Source organism: Otolemur garnettii, unplaced genomic scaffold, assembly GCF_000181295.1.
Source record: "Otolemur garnettii isolate 467f Iridium unplaced genomic scaffold, OtoGar3 scaffold00003, whole genome shotgun sequence".
Taxonomy (NCBI): Eukaryota; Metazoa; Chordata; class Mammalia; order Primates; family Galagidae; genus Otolemur; species Otolemur garnettii.
Window position 1 is genome coordinate 35,775,456 of NW_003852398.1, and position 7,239 is coordinate 35,782,694.

Consider the following 7,239-nt stretch of genomic DNA (forward strand, 5'->3'; position numbering starts at 1 on the left):
AAAAAAAAAAAAAAAAAAAGACAGAGTCTCACTCTGTCACCCTAGATAGAGTGCTGTAGCATCATAGTACACAGCAACCTCAAACACCTGGGCTCAAGGGATCCCGAGTAGCCTCATTCTCCTGAGTTGCTGGGACTACAGGCACCCTCCACAACATCCGGCTAGTTTTTTTTTTCTATTTGCAATAAAGATAACATCTTGCTCTTGTTCAGGCTGGTCTTGAACTTCTGAACTCAAGCAATCTACTCACCTTGGTCTCCCAGAGTGCTAGGATTACAGGTGTGAGACACTGGGCCTGATTGGATTTAGTCTCTTGAAAGCAAGAACTCACTACCTAGACAATCTAGCTCTAAAGCTTTACCCAGACATCTACCCAAACCCATTTACCCAAACCCAAACATCTTCCACTAGGCCCCACCTCCTTAGTGCACTGAACCTCCAAGCAAACTTCAATGTGCGTTTTGGCAGGGACAAATCACACCCAAACCATAGCAATATGTAGAATGGAGATTGCTGGGCATATGGTAAGTGTATGTTTAACCTTATAAGAAGCTACCAAACTTTTCCCAAAAATGACTGTGCCACCAATCTTGCAATTGCTCCATATCCTTGCCAACACTTGTTATTACCAGTCTTTTAAAGTTTAGCCATTCTAATGGGCATATGATGTTTTCTTATTGTGGTTTTAATTTATACTTCCCTAATACCTAATGATGTTTAGCAACCTTTTATGTGCTTATTGGGTATTTGCATATCTTCTTTTTGAAGTATTTGTTAAAATCTTTTGCTCTGGCTCAGCACCTATGGCTGAAGCAGCTAAGGTGCCAGGCACATACACCTGAGCTGGCAGGTTTGAATCCATCCTGGGCCCGCCAAATGATGGCTGCAACCAAAAAATAGCCAGGTGTTGTGGCAGGTGCCTGTAGTCCCAGCTACTTGGGAGGCAGAGGCAGGAGAATCACTTGAACCCAGGAGTTGGAGGTTGCTGTGAGCTATGATGCCATAGCACTCTACCCAGGGCAACAGCTTGAGGCTCTGTCTCAAAAAAAAAAACAAAAAAAAAACAAAAAACCTTTTGCTCATATTTTAATTTGGTTGTCTTTTATTGAATTATAATTATGATTTCTTAATATGTTCTAGATATAAATTCTTTGTCAAAAATATGTATTGTATAACTTTCTCCTAGTATATTGCTTACCTTTTCATTTTCTTAATCCTGTCTTTTTATAATATGTTCATTCTGTGATCTCTGTCTACTCTAAGGCTATGAAGTCTTTCTCCTTTTCTTCTAGAAGTTTTATAGTTTTCATTTTAAAAAAATTAGTTGTTTGATCTATTTTGAGTATGGTGTGAAATAAGGATTGAGATGCATTATATTTCATATGGATATTTAATTATTCCAACACCATTTGTTGAAAAGTCTATCCCTTCTAACTTGTAGTTATTTAGATTTTATTTCCTTTTATCTAATTAGTATTTGTCTCCCCTATGAGTCTATATATTCCATATATTTGTTCTAATTTAAGGCCATTCCTACTACTTTTGCATGCAGAGAAAGCAGGGAAGAGACTTGCTTACAAGTTAAATCAAGACATGATCCTAAGTTTTGAAATAAGGGACTAGGAAGCAGAGAAAGCCAGTACCATGGTGTGTTAAGGACACCTGGTAAACACTGTGTGCAACTGGGGCTGGATCTGGCTGGGATATGTTGAGAAGAAGTGTAGAGTGCACCTCAAAATTGTCCACTGAGTGTCAGAGAAGGAACCATATATCCACCAACTCCAACCACCATTGGCCAGGGGTTGCCCTAGAAAATTTAACTTCCTTAGACTTCCAGGTTACAAGTAAGAAGCCCCAGGCAGAAGGCAAGAGCTGAGCTGTGTAGAGCATTTGGGTAGGTGTACTCACCTGCTTGCTACAGTGAGTACAAGGCAGGCCAAAAGGATGAGAGGAGGGTCACAAGAGGTTTCTGATACACATTCATGCAACAAATACTTATCAGTGCCAGCTGTGTGCCAAGCATTGTGTTTATCACTGGAGATAGTCATTGAAGCATCATCAAAAAGTTAAGCCCTGGCTGGTTGTGGTGGCTCACACCTATAATCCTCACACTCTGGGATGCCAAGGGAGGTGGATTTCTTGAGCTCAGGAGTTCAAGACCAGCCTGAGCAAGAGTGAAACCCCATTTCTTTTTTTTTTTTGGAGACAGAGCCTCAAGCTGTCCCCCTGGGTAGAGTGCTGCAGCATCACAGCTCACAGCAACCTCCGACTCCTGGGCTCAAGAGAGTCTCCTGCCTCAGGCTCCCAAGTAGCTGGGACCACAGGCACCCACCACAACGCCCGGCTTTTTTTTTTTTGGTTGCAGTGATTTGTTGTTTGGCGGGCTCGGATTCGAACTTGCCACCTTAGGTGTATGTGGCTGGCGCCTTAGCCACCTGAGCCATAGGCGCTGAGCCTGAAACCCCATTTCTACTAAAAAAAAAAAAAGGCTGGTATTGCGGCAGGCACCTATAGTCCCGGCTACTCTAGAGGCCAAGTCAGGAGGATCACTTGAGCCCAGGAGTGTGAGGTTGCAGTGAGCTAGGCTGTCACCATGGTACTCTAGCCCAGATGTCACAAGGGAAAAGTCTTCAGGGAGGAACAAGCTTATGGTGTTAGAGAAACAATGAGGAAGTCGTGGCTGGAGCAGAGAGAGAGGCAGAGGTGTAAGAGGTCAGCAGGGAGGGTCTGGCAGGCCTCGGAAATGAGTTTGAATTTTACTCTGAGTGCAATGGGAAGTCACTGGAAGCTTTTAAGAAGGATTTTGACTTAGTCTTGTTTATGTTTTAATAGCTGTGTGGGGTACTACATGTATTACATACCTGTAAGTATGGCTAAAGTTTGAAAAAAGGAATAAAAAAGTAGTACTATCCAGTACTAGCAGGGATGCAGAGCAACTCTCAGATACTGCTGGTGAGGATGCAAAAATGGGACAGTATAAAAGAATTTAGCCATTTCTCATAAAGGTAAATACACACGCACTATGCACCCAAACAACCCCACTTGTAGGAATTTACTCAACGTGACATGAAACTTATGTTCACACAGAAACCTGTACACAAATGTTTACAGTAACTTTATTCATAACTGTCAAAAACTGTAAACAATTCAATTATCTTTCAACTGGAAAACGGCTAAATTTTGGTAAATCCATATATTATTAAAAGGAATACAAAGGAATGACTGGCTCGGCACCCATAACATAGTGGTTATGGCGCCAGCCACATACACTGAGGGTGGCGGGTTCAATCCCAGCCTGGGCCAGCTAAACAACAATGACAACTGCAACAAAAATAGCCAGGTGTTGTGGTGGGCACCTGTAGTACCAGCTACTCCGGAGGCAGAGGCAAGAGAATCACATAAGCCCAAGAGTTTGAGGTTGCTGTGAGCTGTGATGTCACGGCACTTTGCCAAGGGTGACATAGTGAGATTCTGTCTCAAAATAAAAAAAAAAAGACTTGATAATACATGCAACAACCTTGAAGGGACCTCAAAGGCAGTATGCTTAGTGGAAAAACTCAATATCAAAGCATCACTTACTGTATGATTTCATGTATGTAAAAGTCTCAAAATGACAAAACTACAGAAGTAGAGAACAGATTAGTGGTTGCCAGGGGATAGGATGGGTACATGGAGGCATGAAGTGGGAATAGATGTGAGTAGAAACTGGTGACCTGAGCCTAGAGTTCTTTTGTAGTGACGTAACAGCTATCTATCCTGTGGTGGTAGTTACATGAATCTATATATGAGATAAAAGTGCACACCAATACCTACAAATGAATGCAGGTGGAAACTAAATAAGGTCTGCAGTCTAGTTAGTAGTAAAGTACCAATGTCAATTTTCTGGTTTTGATAGAACACTACAGCTCTATATAGGATGTCACCATTGTGGGGAGCCGGAAGAAGCTTACAGATGCTGTTATTTTTGCAATTTCCTGTGAGTCTATGATGATTATTTCAAAATATAGTTTAGAAATAAAACTCTAGCAGGTGGGTTAAAGGCTACAAAAGACCTTTTCTTTTAATTGGGAAAATCTGCAAATGGATGTGTATTAGATGACATGTGGGAATTACTGTCAACTTTTTTAGGTGTGATAATGCATGCTTATCCCATGTCCACATTCTTAGATGGCATATGATGCATTTTAGAGATACAGTGTCAAAATGTCTACAACTTGTGGTTCAGCAAATATATACTTATGTATTATTTTTATATATAAACACAGAGAGACATCATTTTAAAATACGGCAAAATGCAAACAATTTGGAAGGAGCTCTGTGAGTGATCGTAAGGACAGCAATAGCAGGAAATGGCACTTGGATGCTTCAATAGAGGCCCAGCTAAAGTTGTCTACCATTCTCCCGAGACTTGTAAGTCAAAACCAAACTTCCTTCTCCATGTTGTAAAAACTAGCTCATTTAACAACAACAACAAGAAAGGTAATTTCCGGGCGGCACCTGTTGCTCAGTAGGTAGGGCGCCAACCCCATATACCGAGCGTGGCGGGTTCAAACCTGGCCCCGGCCAAACTGCAACAAAAAATAGTGGGGCGCTGGGTGGGCACCTGTGGTCCCAGCTACTCGGGAGGCTGAGGGAAGAGAATCGCCTAAGGCCAGGAGTTGGAGGTTGCTGTGAGCTGGGTGACTCCATGGCACTCTACCCTACCGAGGGTGAGACTCTGTCGGCTACAAAAAAAAAGAAAAAAGGTAATTTTCTCTGAAAATTTAAAATGTTAAATAAATATAACAATTTGCTTTGCAACAACTAAAATTACCATTTAATAGGAGATTTCTCAGCCCCAGGTCCCTTTTAGAAGTACCATACTGTCTTCACAGCACTTGAATTCAGGAGGTTAGGAAGCTGAGGCTAAGAGCAGTGAGGTGATTTGCCCTGGGGTGATCTGATGGCAGACTCTGCATCTACCTGCTCCACCATTTGGCTGCTTGTAGAGCCCTCCCCATCCCTTTCAACCATTAGCCCTACCCCTTGCCCAACCCAGGAACAGCCTTTATGTAGAGTTATTGTGGGTCCAGCAGCACCATCCTGGCCATGGACATCTCTTTCTCTGGCAGAGAATAGAACTATTCTCTGCAATGGGATGGGTGGTTGCAACTAGGTCAAATACAGGAGGGAAGGGGAGAATATGCAGAAAACACCAGATGCGCTTTCAAGCTTTTAAAAAAACAAAGGCATTAGGGAACACAGATTTTTATCACAGTCTGTTTTATCAGAGGGAGAAGGGGGAAGGGAAGAGCAGGCAGGTTGTGGAGGGAAGAAAGGTGTCTATCCAGCATTAGGTCTGGGGCCCAAAGATAATTACAATAAGGATGGCAATGATGATAACAATAATAGCAGACACTATGCCAAGTGCTAAGCACTCCGATTCTCTCAGGTAACCTCACTAACACATGCAGTTTTTTTCAATAGAGGGGTGGTCCTAGACACTGTGTCCAAGAATACCAGAACTAACAGTCTCATCTCACAGATTGTTGATCCCAGGCCTTAACCACAAGGCTGCACAGAGTGCCTTTTGAAAAGCGCCCCCGTGCCTGCCCCCACAACTGCTGTGGTCGAGAGAAAGGAGGAAATGACTGGAGAAGCGTCGGTCCCTTGCCCCGTCCCCCTTCTCTGGATTTCCTAGGGTACTGGACCAGAGCGTCTTGGCCTTAGGGGTGCCGATTGCCAGTGTCCAGCCCTGGAGCCCGCCCACTGTCGCGGAGCGGACTCCCGGCCAATCAAACTCGGGTGATGCCACTCCGGAGATGAGAGTGGCAGGAAATCAAGGTCAAGGCCCCGGACACAATAGGGCCATTGTGGTTCTTCAGTCAGTTGACTTTCAAGCAGCAGTTCCCTATCCACCCTTGTTCCTTCTCCCCATCCCGGCTCCCTGCCAGGAAGTCGCCGAAACCTATTGCCACCTTATTAGCCTCTGCCTGAACGTAGCCACTTTCTGGATCCTACCCCAGACGCGGGAGGCTGGGCCACCCTGCATTGCCTGTTACGTCCACCAGGTGGCGGCAGAGCACCACATTTCCGAGGGCGGAGAAGGCGGCAAGGGCCCAGCTGCTCACGCTCTGATCAGGGCGTGGGGGAACTCTGCCCTCTTGTTTGATCCAAGAGAAACAAACTCAAGGCAGGTTATACTTTCCCTTACCCTTTACTCCGAGGTCACTGGGATCTGGAATCTTAGGGGCTCTTCGCTCAGCAAACGTCAAAATGGCCGTGTACTGCAGCGCTTTTCCTTGCTGGAGGGGAAAACCACGGGGAAATCTTTTTACTGCGCAAGTCACAGCAGGTGGAACCCTGACAGCCTCTCTGGTTTGGATTACTCGACTGGCTGATGGGTTGTGTTAGTATATAAATGTCATCTCTGAAAGGCCTTTTCTGCGCCCTCACCCCGCCAGTGGTTCTCCCTCTGAGCTGGCTGTAGTTTTTCCTTCTTCACATTAGTTAGAGAGGCATACCCCAGAGGCAGAGGATCTTTGGGGTTAAGACATCTGGGTTCTGACCACCTGGTTTCACAAGCTCACTTCCCCTTCATGTGCTGGGCAGTGTTGCACATACCAATCTATCTGAGCTTCAGTCTCTTCATCTGTAAAATGGGAATAAACATGGCCTCTATCTACTAAGGCCAATGAGGGTTCTGAGAGAGAATGCATGGAATGTGATTGGCATGGGGTCTGAGACACAGTAAGCACTCAGTGGACATTAGTCATCATTATTATTGCTGCTGCTGCTGTTGTTGTTGGAGAAGGAACTTTCACTGAGGCCACTGTCTGAGTGTCCAAGGTAGGTACCAGCAGAGGTGAGGGGACTCCAGGAACAGTTCTATTGCTACCTGTCCCTTGGCAGTTTTCCTGGTTTAGTTTCTTTCATGAACTGTTTTAGGAAGCTGAGGCTGGTGGGGCCTGTTCCTCTTTCCTGGTGGCAGGTCTTATCCTATGGTCAGAGGTCAGATCTGTCTCTGCTGTAATTACCAAAAGGACACCCTCTGCTGCCTCTCAGCCTCCTTGGGATACTGAGGACCCAGGCAAGCCTATCAGTTCATTCACTTGTTTAACATACACATGTCAGATGCTGTGCCAGGCCCTGGGGACAGTATTGAGGAAGAGTTATCTTGTCCCTGCTCACAAGAAGCACATGGGAGTGAGGAGATGGTGAGCAAAGCAACACAGAAAAACTGCATTAATTTCAACTGTG

The 7,239-nt window shown here is 44.8% G+C and overlaps 1 protein-coding gene across 1 annotated transcript in view; it reads right to left on the reverse strand.

The window, feature by feature from the left end:
* Positions 1–6,275, reverse strand: part of CYSTM1 (cysteine rich transmembrane module containing 1) — a 78,695-nt gene extending 72,420 nt beyond the window's left edge. The window contains exon 1 of the mRNA XM_012808834.2: positions 6,194–6,275. The gene's annotated coding sequence lies outside the window, so the exon portion shown is untranslated. The remainder of the gene's footprint in view (positions 1–6,193) is intronic.
* Between the last annotated feature and the right edge of the window lie 964 nt (positions 6,276–7,239).